The sequence below is a fragment of the Sus scrofa genome, chromosome 1 (assembly GCF_054392235.1).
Source record: "Sus scrofa isolate SSC_HxYL_T2T_F1_AM1 chromosome 1, Sscrofa_HxYL_maternal_Yorkshire_Landrace_v2.0, whole genome shotgun sequence".
NCBI classification, from domain to species: Eukaryota; Metazoa; Chordata; class Mammalia; order Artiodactyla; family Suidae; genus Sus; species Sus scrofa.
Genome location: NC_139383.1, coordinates 247,641,231 through 247,655,109, shown reverse-complemented (window position 1 = coordinate 247,655,109; position 13,879 = coordinate 247,641,231). Strand labels below are relative to the sequence as shown.

The 13,879-nt window shown below is 43.9% G+C and overlaps 1 long non-coding RNA gene across 1 annotated transcript in view; it reads right to left on the bottom strand.

Annotated features, from left to right (window-relative positions):
* The window catches only part of LOC100514147 (olfactory receptor 13C7), a 142,431-nt gene that overhangs the window by 1,680 nt on the left and 126,872 nt on the right, over positions 1–13,879 (bottom strand). The window contains exons 5-6 of the long non-coding RNA XR_014823804.1: positions 11,451–13,192; positions 10,946–11,005 (exon numbers count right to left, since the gene is read on the bottom strand). This is a non-coding gene — a long non-coding RNA (olfactory receptor 13C7). The remainder of the gene's footprint in view (positions 1–10,945; positions 11,006–11,450; positions 13,193–13,879) is intronic.

Below are 13,879 nucleotides of genomic sequence, written 5' to 3'. Positions count from 1 at the left end.
TGACAACTGAGGGCCCGATGTCCTGCCTTCTCCCCCAGTCCCAGTTGGGGGTTTGGCTCTATGTATTCCTCTTAAAACTAGGAAGGGAAGTGGGGAGCAGCCTTGATTAAGCTGAAATCCCACTGAATTGACTAAGATTTCATCATTCAGCAGGAAGGGAACTTGCAGAGACAACTAGCTGCCCATCAAAGTTTTGTGCAGCCCTTCTAGAAGCTGTTGCTTGAAAGCAACTGCCCAGCCACAGCAAACATTTTCTAACTGCTGTTATGTTCTCTATTAATTTACTAACTAGGAGTATGGCCTTGGAAAACAAAGGATCCCTTGCCTTTGAGCAGCATCGGTGTATTTGACAGCCCCACTGGCCCTTATAATCAAGATCTCATAGGAGGAAAAGAAGCCCAACACCAAGGCATCCAACACTAACACATAAAATTGAGCTTTGTGACCTCAGTCTGTGACGCTGTTATGATATCCTGCCAGCCACGCGGAAGCCCTCTAAACATATGGGCCTGTGAGTGTGAAATTGTCCCCATGCTCTACTCTCCTTGCCTGTTTATTTCAGTAATTTTCAAAGTAAAAACATACTGTTATTTTTTGGTGGTGGAATCCTTTTCCCAACAATATCTTATAGAGTCTTTCCATATCAAATAGGAAAAAAAAGAGCTGTGTTTTATATGTTTATAAGTTCAAATTTATAATAATTAAAAATAATTAATTGGTTCAAAGATAATAAATGAGACTTTTTGTTTGTTTGTTTTCATTTTGTTGTTTTTTTCTTTTGGGGCTGCACCCTCAGCATATGGAAGTTCCCAGGCTAGGGTTCAAAACAGAGTTGCAGCTGCCAGCCTATGCCACAGTCACAGCCACGTTAGATCCGAGCCATGCCTGTGACCTACACCATGGCAATTAAACATCTTTAACCCACTGAGTGGGGCCAGGGAACAAACCCGAGTCCTCGCAGATGCTAGTCAGGTTTGTTACCACTGAGCCACAGTGGGAAGTCCTAATAAATGAGATTTTTTTTTTTTTTGTCTTTTGGTCTTTTTAGGGCCACCCCTGTGGCGTATGGAGGTTTCCAAGCTAGGAGTCAAATTGGAGCTGTAGCCCCCAGCCTACACCAGAGCTATAGCAACTTGAGATCCAAGCCACGTCTTCGACCTACACCACAGCTCATGGAAATGCCAGATCCTTAACCCGATGAGCGAGGCCAGGGACTGAGCCCAAATCCTCATGGATGCTAGTTGGGTTTGTTAACCACTGAGCCATGACGGGAACTCCCTAAATAGATGAGATTTTAATGAACACAAAAACTTGAAGTCTGGAATTATCTGGATGATAACTGCAGTCACATCAGTTTCAGCTTTATATCTGCATTTTGTATTGGTTGCCTGCTATAGAGAAAATCTTGATTCACAGAGATGCATGGTTTGCAAAGGGTCAGGGTTTTGAACTAGCCTACTTTGCAATCTCTTGATTCAAATTAAGATAGTACCTTGAAAAAGAAGTACTGAGAAGTTCTTATTTCAGTATTAACTCATGAATATTTGTTGTCCATACCAAAACCTGCCCATGGATATTCATAGCAACTTTGTTCATTATTGCCAAAACTTGGAAGTAACCAAGATGTCCTTAGTAGTTACGTGGTTAAATAATCTGTGACATGCCCAGACCATGGAATGCTCTTCGGCACTACAAAGAAATGGGCTATCAAGCCACAAAACGACACGGAGGAAACTTAAAATATTACTAAGTGAAAGTCAATCTGAAAAGGCTGCCTACGAAATGATTCCAACTCTGACATTCTGAAAAGGCAAAATTATGGGGACAATAAAAAGATTAGAGGTTGCAAGGGCTTAGAGGAGGAGGGAGGGATGAAGAAGCAGAGTACAGAGGATTTTTAGAGCAGTTTAACTATTTTGCACAAAAACTGTAACACTGGATACATGGCATTACACATTTGTCCAGCCCCAGAGAATGTACAACACCAAGAATGAACCCTAAACTGTGAACTCTAGTTGATGTGTCAAGGTAGTTTCACTGATTGTAACACCAAGAATGAACCCTAAACTGTGAACTCTAGTTGTGTCAATGTAGTTTCACTGATTGTAAGATAACATTCTGCTGCTGGATGTTGATGGAAGGAGAGGTTGTGTGGGGTCGGGGGTGGTTCTTCTTGCTCAGTTTCGCATGAACCTAAACTTGCTCTAAAAAACAAACTACAGATTTTTAAAATGCCAGTTAGACATAAAAGTAAAAAATATTGATTCACTAATAAGATTGGATAACTGCTCAAATTCCTTATCATCAATGTAGTTAAGAGAAGTAACACCCCCAATTTATGGTTAATCCCAACGCTATAATGTGACATTATTACTATGTAACCCGTTATGTGTTCACTTGTTATTGTGCAATTGGCTGTGACACCAAGATGAGAACATGCACCAAGCAGATGATTCTGAGCTTCGTCTGACACTTAATTGAGAACAGTGCACTTTTGTACTCCCTGGTACAATTATACATGAGCAGATGAGCACAGGCTTAGATTAAAGAAAAGATCAGTGCAGAACTACACTTTTTCTAATCAAGGACACATTTAAATAGACAAAATAAACATGCAGAAATGTCCGGAAAAGTTTTCTTCTGAGGTCTATGCAAAAGGAATCAACTCAACAACACTTTACGCTATTGTGGTAATGGCCTCTTGCGTGTCAAAAATCAAAAATAAGGTTGTGTGTGTCCATGGTCTTGCTAGAGATGAAAAGTTGTTTAGAATATATATTTATTAGGAGTTCCCATTGTGGCTCAGTGGTTAACGAACCTGACTAGCATCCATGAAGCTGCGGGTTCCATCCCTGGCCTCTCTCGGTGGGTTAAAGATCCGGCATTGCCGTGAACTGTGGTGTAGGTTGTAGACGCGGTTCAGCTAGGATCCCGAGTTGCTGTAGCTGTGGTGTATGCCAGCAGCTACAGCTCCTATTCGACCCCTAGCCTGGGAACATCCATATGCCATGGGAGTGGCCCCAAAAAGACAAAAAAAAAAAAAAAAAAAAAAAAAAGAGTTTTGTATAATGTACATTTAAATATGTCTATTTTAATTCTGATAACTTCTTTCTCTTCCAAAATAATGAATCATGCTCTTTTCCACAGCTGCAATAAATATGTTATCTGTTCTCTCTCTCTTTTTCTTTTTGTAATCATGATGGCATTTTATGTTTAATTCTAAGTTTATGGCAGCATGTGGTACGATGTATGGATCAAAGGCAAACTTTCATTCAATTGAATGTTGCTGCTGTCCTTCTATTTGTTAAAAAGCGCTTCCTTCTTCAAGCTATTAAGTTTGATCTGACATATGTGTATTAAAATCATATAGCTGGTATTACTTTTCTGGTATCTTTGATAACCACTGATTTTACAAAACTTAAAAAAAAAAAAAAAAAAAGCCAGTGAGGAGTTGACGTCATGGCTCAGTGGTTAACGAATCCGACTAGGAACCATGAGGTTGCAGGTTTGATCCCTGGCCTCGCTCAGTGGGTTAAGGATGCGGCCTTGTCGTGAGCTGTGGTGTAGGTTGCAGACACGGCTAGGATACCGTGTAGCTGTGTTTCTGGTGTAGGCGGGAGGCTACAGCTCTGATTAGACCCCTAGCCTGGGAACCTCCATATGCCACTGGGGTGCAGCCTTAGAAAAGACAAAAATGAAAAAACAAAAACAAAAGCCAGTGATATATTGCTCAGTAATTGTTACTTTGTAATAAGGTCAAATCTTAGGAGTTCCCATAGGAAGAATCTAACAATCTAACATCTTCACCTTCAAAAGATACTCCTACTGCTAAAGATGCAGCCTTAAAAAACAAAAACAAAAAAGATACTTGTACTTCTTTGCCAGCCATTTATGCAGTTCAGTAGACTTTAGGGGAATTTAAAACACTAAATTACTTTGTTTCTAATCCCAGGTTTCCTATTGGCTTTATCTAAGACACAATGAAACTTGAATCTTTGGGGGGAAGAGCCCAGGAATGTGTGTATTAAAGAAGTTCTATTTGTTCAAGCTGAGAGCTTTCAACTCAGAATTTACGGTCATTTTTATATTACTTATTCTCTCAATCACTCTGCCTTCCTTTATAATTCCCAGAACATTCATCATTTTTTTCTTGACACAGTCTGTCATGTCTGGAATTATGTTTGTTCCCAATTATTTGATATTTGTTACTATAATAAATAGATATCACTTCTGTTTTGTTGTTTTCATTCTACATTGATGGTATGTAGGGATACAATTGATTTTTGAGACGTTACTTTTATCTCCTTAACTTTTCTGAGCTCATATTACTGATAATATTTTTCTGGCTAATTTTTAGAAACACAATCATTGTGTTTTCTGCAAAAGTTGACAGCTATTTCTTCCTCTGCTATGTCTATGCGTCTTATTTGGCACTGGACCAGATTTCACATCTATCGGCACTTGACTGCCCTTCAGAGCTCTCTGAAGTGGGACTGGCTGGTTTTTGGAAGGAGCCTGAAGTTGTCTCTCTGTGCTAACAAGTGAAAAACTGAACAAACTGATAAATCAACAATTCTAGACCTGGGAGAGAAGAGAGGTCACAGGGCAAGCCACGTCCCCCCAACCTGGAAAGAGTAGCCTCAGTTGCTGGTGCTGGAGAACTTGGCACATAGAGGAGTTGCATCCCTGCTTCTTCCTTCAGTCCTTCTTCCCTGGTCCCAAGTCTTGGCAGGGCCTGCCATTCAAAGTGTGGTCCACAGATCCTCAGCAGCAGAGGCATCACTGAGATGCAGAATCTCCTGTCAGAGATGCAGAATCTCTAACCCCAGCTCAGACTCAATGAATTTCAACCTGCATTTTTGTAATAGGGAGGAATAAATCTGATTCCAAACTAGATCTGTTTCTTTTACACTAACCTTCAGATTCTATTGCTTTTTCTGAGTTAAGAATGTTGCCTATAGCCCCAAATACACAGAATGGCCCATGATAGCCCATTCTCAAGGCTCTGGCCCTTAGAGGTAGAACACTTTTCCTTTCATATAGAGATAAAAGTTGCGGCATAGAGAATGACACTTGTCTTGTTGGAGGTTTACAAGGACATCAGGACCTGACCTACATGGACAGTTGCAAAAACAAAAGATGCTGACACCAAGAAGTTTGTAACAATGAATCACATCCCTTCCCCTTTTAGTGTAAAGGAAGCCTGAATTCTAACTTGTATAAGATGGTTCTCTGGAACATTAGTCCACTATCTTCTCAGTCTACTGGCTTTCCAAATAAAGCCACTATTTCTTGCCTCAAAAACTCGTGTCTTGATTTATTGGCCTATTGAGCAGCATGCAATAGAGCTTGGACTTGGTAACATTTTCCCAACATCCCCAGGTGACTCAGGAGCATATTAAGGTTGGAGAAGCACTGATCTCAGGAGCTTGCAGAGATGTCCACCAGATGGCAGATTTGCAGCAGGGACAGGTATCCAGAGCCACAACCAGCCACCCAAGTCTCCTTCAAATAGTGCCATCAGTGGCCTTAGAAGTTTGGAGCCATTGTTCAGGATCTGCGGAGGGTACGGATGGTGAAGAGAGCCTAGAGGAGACCTGTAATCAATGAGCAGGAGTTTGTGGGCATGAGCCATGAATTCCTCCCCTCTGGGCTTTCCCCAGGTACTTTCACACACATAAGCCCTCATTTTACAGACCAAGGATCTGAAGCCCAGGGAGAGGGACAGAAACTTAGACAAGCGCTCAGCAGTGGCAAATGATGTTGGAGGCAGAATTGGAAGGCAGGTGTCTGCCTACCTGGCCTGGGCTAAGAGCATCTCTAGAGGGACAGGGCAGGGTGGCTCGCCCCAGTGTGCGCTGACCTGGGTGGCCTGCCTATCTCCTTCCCTGTCCTTTCCCACCCAGCTGCCTTTTGAACAGCTCTCTCATTTTTTCTCTGGGAGTGCTGTAAGTAGCTTTGTGATAATACAACAATTTGGAATGTTAGTGGGCTTTCCCCCATACTCAGGGACCTCAACCTAACCCCCAAGGAAACAAAGCAGCAGGCTTAAATGGGAACAAACAGGACTAGCTGTGGTTCCCAAGGGTCCCTGAGTCCTTGAAGGTCCCCTAGTCTATGGCCAGGACCCGACGTGAGCCACTGTCACTTTAGTGCACGTTTATCCTAACCTACTTAGTCTTACTTTTTTAGTTATGAGAACAAAGATTCACTTGCCTACGCTCAAGTAAATTTTTTTCTCATTTTTTTTTCCTAAGTAAGAATTCATTTGGATTGATTAGTGAAATCACATAAATTTAAGAACAGAAGTCTTTCTTTTTTTTTTTTTTTGGTCTTTTTGCCTTTGTCTAGGGCCGCTTCCTCGGCAAATAGAGGTTCCCAGGGTAGGGGTCTAATCGGAGCTGTAGTCACCAGCCTATGCCAGAGCCACAGCAACACGGGATCCAAGCCGTGTCTGTGACCTACACCATAGCTCATGGCAATGCCAGATCCTTAACCCACTGAGCAAGGCCAGGGATCGAACCCGCAACCTCATAGTTCCTAGTCAGATTCCACTGCGCCACAACGGGAACTCCAAGAGCAGAAGTCTCAATAGAATTGAGGCTGATGGAGCCTGAACTGTGTGTACTCAGACTAAAAGAAAAATTTTTTAAATATTTTGATGGAAGCAAAGGCTGATGATAATCCGCACAAATTTGGAGATCACAAAACAAAGGTAGATACAGATAGGTAACAAGGACCTGCTGTATAGCACAGGGTAATCTATTCGATACTGTGTAACAACCTACATGGGAAAAGATTTTGAAAAGGGAGGGATATATGTATATGTATAACTGACTTACTGTGCTGTATACCTGAAACTAACGCAACTTTTTAAGTCAACTATACTCTAATAAAATTTATTTAAAAAAAAAAAGGTAGACACAGAGCCAACACGGAGAATGAGAGAGAAGCAGGGACCCCAACAAAGAGTCTCCCCATGTCCCCTCGTTCATTTTCTCCTGGGTTCCAGCCACTTTCTTCTTCTTGGCAGAGGCTCCACCCACCTCTGGGAGGTGAGGAGGTTAGCCCTGTGCCCACCTCAGTCAAGTGGGGTCCTCATTTTATAGACTTGTAGGGAAGGAGTTTCTGACAGATGCCCTCTCCCTGTGCCAAAGCCCAAAGAGAAGTTCAGTAGAGCTTGGTTTTCTCTTACTCCTCTGCTCCTAGAAAGTCCACAAGAAGTCCAATCGTTGCATGCAATTTGGTAGTCTGAGCAATTCTACATGAAAAGGACTGCTGCCACCATCCACAGTCTGGGAAGGAACAGACTCTTTTGAGTATAATTGCCAGACAGTGCAGACATACCTTTGGGGGTATCCACAACAAAGGACCTGATATTGAGAGGGATGAAGTAGGCACAGGTAGTTGTAGAAGTCCCAGTAAAGGATCATAGATAGAAAGGGGAATCTAGGGGATGTTGGGAGATGACTGTAAGCTAATAATTGCTCAAGAAAGCCATCAGAATGAGGCAGGCTTGCTAGACTAGTGGAGGCATGAGATGTTGGGTGAGGGATGGGATGAGGCCTGCATTCAGATTTAGACCAACGGCAGGAGTTTGGGGACTGCTTTTCTGCTGATTTGAATACACACCTTTGAGTAGACACCAAAGAGGATCTACTACCTCCAGAAAGGAAGAGGGGTCTTTTCCGACCCCTGCTCCCCTCGGATGATAAAACTGTAGCCCACCAGATTCTCAGGGCAAAGCCTCCTTTCATGCCCGCTTGCATCTCTCACAAGTGTCCTATTTTTTTTTTTTTTTTTTTTTTTGGCTTTGCTTTTTAGGGCCACACCCGCGGCATATGGAAGTTCCCAGGCTAGGGGTCAAATCGGATCTATAGCTGCTGGCCTACACCACAGCCACAGCAACATAGAATCTGAGCTGCATCTGCAACCTACACCACAGCTCATGTCAATGCCGGATTCTTAACCCACTGAGTGAGGCCAGGGATTGAATCCACATCCTCATGGATCCTAGTTGGGTTTGTTAACCACTGAGCCATGAAGGGACCTCCACCAGCGTTCTATATTAATAAATCTATTTCTTGCCTATCACTTTGCCTCTCACTGAATTCCTTCTGCATGGAGGCATGAAGAACCTGAACCTCAGTAAGTCCAGACACCGGGTGAGGGATTCTAATTTAAAACTGTGGGTTTAAGTCCCAGTCTGGGTTTTGGCTGGGTTTGAGTCCTGACACATAGATTCAAGTCCCAATCTAGGTTTTGGCTGGGTTCGAGTCCTTACACGGGGGTTCGAGCCCCAATCTGGGTTTTGGCTTGGTTTGAGTCACAATCTGGGTTTGGGCTGGGTTCAAGTTCCGGCACGTGAGTTCAAGTTCCTGTCTGTCTTCTGGCCAGGTTCAGGCTGTTAATGCTGTCAAGTTCAATATCAGCCACAGAGGTTCATATTCTGGTAAATCTAAATATATATGTGGGACTATGATAAAAACCATCTCCTGTATAGGTCCATATGCACATATAGTAAGTCCAGGGGACTGGGAGTTGAGGGGGAAGCACAGGGCAAGGATGACCTGGGGACCATGACACAGGAAGGTGACTCTTACTTAGTTCCATTTCCCCATCCCTAGTTTCCTACCAGGCTTGAGGCTGGGGTTAGAATCACTGCCTCAGAAGATCAGCCTTGAAAGGAACTAAGGGCCTTCTGGTCCCTAAGTAACTTGCAGCAGGTGAGAGAGATGGCAACAGAGAAAGGAGATGTGAGGGGCCGTCGCCCCCAAGAGCCAGCCCGCTGCCCCTCAGCAGTGCCATGTTTTGTCATTTGCCATTTGTTTTTGTTTGTTTGCTTATTAGTTGCTTTGTTTACTTGTTTGGTCTTTTAAATTATGCCTGACATCATCCCTCACAGTATTTGAGGGAACTCAAAATACACCCAAGGCCAAAAAATAAATATAATTGATAAGTGAAGAAATAGGGCAGAAGGAAATTAAATGTAGAAATATTAAATTAAAAAGTCAGGGAGGCCCCATCAAAAAATGGGCAGAAGATCTAAACAGACAATTCTTCAAAGAAGACATAAAGATGGCCCAAAAAACACATGAAAAGATGTTCAACATCACTCATTATTAGAGAAATGCAAATCAAAACCACTCTGCCAGAATGGCTATCATCAAAATGTCTACAAACAAAAAGTGCTGGAGAGGGTATGGAGAAAAAGGAACCCTAGTACACTGTTGGTGGGATTGCAAATTGGTGCAACCACTGTGGAAAGCAGGATGGAGATTCCTCAGAAAACTAAACATAGAACTACCATTTGATCCAGCAATCCCACTCCTGGGCATCTATCCAGAGAAAACCACGACTCACAAAGACCCATGTATTCCGATGTTCATTGCAGCACAATTTACAATAGCCATGACATGGAAACAACCTAAATGTCCATCAACAGAGGAGTGGATCAAGAAGATGTGGTACATATACACAATGGAATATTACTAAGCCATTAAAAGGAATGAAATGAATGCATTTTTAGCAACATGGATGGACCTAGAAATTATCATGCTAAGTGAAGTCAGCCATATAATGAGACACCAACATCAAATGCCTTCACTAACATGTGGAATCTGAAAAAAGGACAGACTGAACTTCTTTGCAGAACAGATACTGACTCACAGACATTGAAAAACTTATGGTCTCCGGAGGAGGTTTGGGGGGTAGGGGGATGTGCTTGGGCTGTGGGATGGAAATCCTGTGAAATCAGATTGTTTTTTTGTTTTTATTTTTGTTTTTGTTTTTTGTCTTTTCGCCTTTTCTAGGGCCGCTCCCACAACATATGGAGGTTCCCAGGCTAAGGGTCGAATCAGAGCTGTAACTGCCAGTCTACGCCAGAGCCACAGTAACGCAGGATCTGAACCGTGTCTGCGACCTACACCACAGCTCACGGCAATGCCGGATCATTAACCCACTGAGCAAGGCCAGGGATCGAACCCACAACCTCATGGTTCCTAGTCGGATTCGTTAACCACTGCGCCACAACGGGAGCTCCCGAAATCAGATTGTTACGATCAGTATACAACTACAGATGTGATAAATTCATTTGAGTAATAAAAAAATGTAAAAAAAAAAAAGTCAGGGAGGGCTAAAATTACCTCAAAATGCAGACCATCTAGAGGGCTTGTTGGAGTTCCCACTGTGGAACAGTGAGTTAATAATCCAACTCCAGTCACTGTGGAGGTGCTAGTTCAGCCCCTGGCCTGGGACAGTGTGCTTAGTGCTGCCAGTTAAAAAAAACAAAAAAAAACAAAAGGCCTTCTCAACTGCAGAATTGACATGTGCTAGAAACACACTTGGAACAAGTTCAAATCTAAGACAAAACTCCAATGTACAAGAGATATTCTTTCTCTCTCTCTCTCTTTTTTTTTTTTTTTGTCTTTTTGCCACTTCTAGGGCTGCTCCTGAGGCATATGGAGTTTCCCAGACCAGGGGTTGAATCGGCGCTTCAGCTGCTGGCCTACGCTACAGCCACAGCAATGTGGGATCCAAGCTGCATCTGTGACATACATCACAGCTCACCGCAATGCCAGATCCTTAACCCACTGAGCAAGGCCAGGGATCGAACCCTCATCCTCGTGGATACTAGTCAGGTTCATTAACCACTAAGCCACTGTGGGAACTCTGAGATATTCTTGTGTTTATTTTCTTTATTGAAATTAAGTCTAACATTGAGCCCCCATCTGACCAGGCTGATGAGAATATTCTGTCTCAGTATTTAATAAGAGACATTCTGCCCTCCGAGGGATTTCCCAGAATCAGGAAGCTGTACCCAGGGCCCAGAAAATGGTGGACATTTGTTGGTTGCCCCCCCAAGATCAATTGCCTCTCTAGATCTTTCTTAACAACTATAGACTTCCCTTTGCACTGCAGCCATAGACCTAAGTCTGAGACTGACCTGTTCTTTTTCAGAGGAAGGTCCTGCTGGTCTGAGTTACACTGCATAATCTTATGCCACCTGCCAGAGAAATTAGTTTGTGGTTTGCCTCAGTTCAGCCTGAGAAAACCTTAGGAAACCTGTTCTCTGGTTGGGGGAATCAATGGTTTCTATCCTGTAAATGAATGGTGAAAGTGCAGGCCCAGGGCTGATGGCAGCCTTCTTGTGCCCATGAGAAGAATCAGCCTGTGAACAAAGCTGATAAATGGAAGAGTGAAGTGTGAAGAGAATCTCAGAGCAAAGGAGCTAGAGCCTGATTAATGCGCCTGAGGCTGTCCCTACTGCTTTTGAATAAACCCACATTCTTAAAGCAGATTGAGTAGAATTTCATCTTTTATGCAATCCTAGATCTCCTGCTCCAACAGGAGGTGGGCTCCAACCTCCATGCTACTGACAACCCAAGAGTCCAAACCCATAGACACCAGTCTATCATACCTATGCATAACCAGTGGGAAGCAACTCTTACTAAAAGCTGAAGATAGCTGTGGAATTGAGGATTATTACAAGCTTCTGTCTTCCTGCAGATATTTTTTGGATTTCCTTATAGCCTGGACACCCTTATGGGAGTGTTTGATAGGTGTTAATGCTGTAGGTCATGCAGTTTGCTTGGGGAAGAAGAGATTGAAAGGTGCTGCCTCTCAGCCATGCAGAGCTGTAGTACCACATGATCAGAGCTGGGGTGCGGGGAGGAGAGTGCAAACATCATTCTGTGCTTCCACACTGGTAAGTCCCATGGTGCAAGGGACGAGCCCTCTTTTCCTGCTGCTAAGACTTGAGAATTTCTACCATGGTGCTATTAGGCAATTCACTGAGATGGCCTGGATGACATTTTTTCATGTTCTTCTTACCAAATACATGCCTCTAGGATACAACAAAAGCAGGTACAGTAGTCAGCAATTCTAAGAACCCAGTTCTACTAGGACCAGGTTCTATAACTCTTTCCCAATTTTGCACATGGCCATGACTCTTCACAGACTGCACCAACTTCTAGTTGCAAAGGATCCTAGATGTCATTGGCATAAAGTAGCTACGATCTGATGTCACTGCTTATGCACAAAGCCAACAGCTAGCCAGCCTTTCTAAAAATATGAAGCTCTTTCCTTCTAGGTTCTTAGATAGAAGCTTCCATTGCCTATGGAACAAGGGCAATGAGGCAAGTTTCCTTTTTGGTCTTAGCCACGTGGTCCAAAGCATGAACTTTGGAAAACCCCCTTCTCTATGCTGGGTTACACCTCAGTTAGGTGTTTCTGATGTACTAGTTTCTTCATAGCAGCCTTTACATCTTTGTTCCTGAGGCTGTAGATAATGGGGTTGAGCATGGGGGTCACCACCCCATAGAAAAGGGAGGTGAGCTTGTCTGCAAGGTCCTGTTTATCTGTCCCCAGCGGGTCCTTAGACTTGGGCTTGGCATACATAAAGACAATGGTCCCATAGAAGATGACCACCACAGTGAGGTGGGCAGAGCAGGTGGAGAAAGCCTTTCTTCTCCCCTCTGCTGAAGGGATCCTCAGGATGGCAGCAATGATGAATACATAGGAGAAAACAATAAACAGAACTGGGATGCCCAGGAAGAGCACATTGGATACCACCATGCTGATGACATTGATGGAGATGTCAGCACAGGCCAGCTTCAGGACAGCCAGGATCTCACAGCTGAAGTGGTTGATGACATTGTCCCCACAGAAGGGCAGCTGCATTGCTTGGAGTGTTTGCACTGCAGTATTGATGATACCTGCTGCCCAGGAGCTGGCAGCCATGGGCACATAGGTGGCCTTTCTCATGACCACTGGGTACCTCAGGGGATTGCAGATGGCCACATAGCGATCAAATGCCATCATGCCCAGAAGCACACACTCTGTGGCTCCCATGGCAAAGGAGAGGAACATCTGCCCAAAACAGGCTGAGAAAGGGATGGTTTTCCTGGGGGTCAGGAAGCTGTCAAGAATGAGGGGCACTGAGGAGGTGGTGTAGCAGATGTCAAGGAAGGAGAGGTTCCCCAGGAAGAAGTACATGGGTGTGTGGAGGCGGGAGTCCAGGATGGTCACCAGGATGAGGAGCCCGTTGCCCAGCAGGATCACCAGGTACATGAGCAGGATGAGCACGAAGAGCGTCTTCTCCAGCTTTGGGTGGGCTGAGAGGCCCAGGAGGATGAAGCCTACCAGGGAGGAGGTCTGATTAGACCTGTCCATGGTACATCTGCTCTGTCACCTGCAGGAAATCAGAAGGTCAGCCTCAGCACTCTCTGACTCTGAAGTGCTGGCTTGCCAGTGAGAAATGCTCTCTCAACTGAACAGAAGGGAAACAGCTTTAACAATGGATGGTCTCTCTGTGGTTCTAAATAACATTCAGGAGATAAGAGTCTACTTTGTCATCTAAAGCTGCCCTCTGTGTAAGAGACATTTGAAATGCCCCTGTGGTGATTTAATTTACCTGATCAGACATTCATTTCTATCTCTATGTATCATCTGGTTAAACCTTGGCCAGAAAGTTGAGACTAAGTTCACATAATATTTTTCTTCCTTGGTGTCCAGGGCTGATGGAATGATCAGTTCTGAATCTCCAGCTCTCAGCAGGCCTTCTTCTCTTCATGTTACCCTCATAGAAACATCTTCTAACCTTCTCCTTATTCTCCTGAAATAGACAGCCCAGGTCCCATGGCCATCCTATCCACTTAACCCATCCACTTAACCCATCCTGTCTTCCTTTCGCCATTCATCAGCCAACATGACTCATTCATGCATGACTCTAAAAATCCACAGTTTTTCAGGGAAGGATGCATTGGCTCCAGAATAGACCACAGTTCCAGAGAGGGGGCACAGATAGGTCACTTTGGAAGGGCAGGATAGACAGGAAGGCCATCTGGGGAAGGTGACACTCAATCAGGTCCTTGAAGAG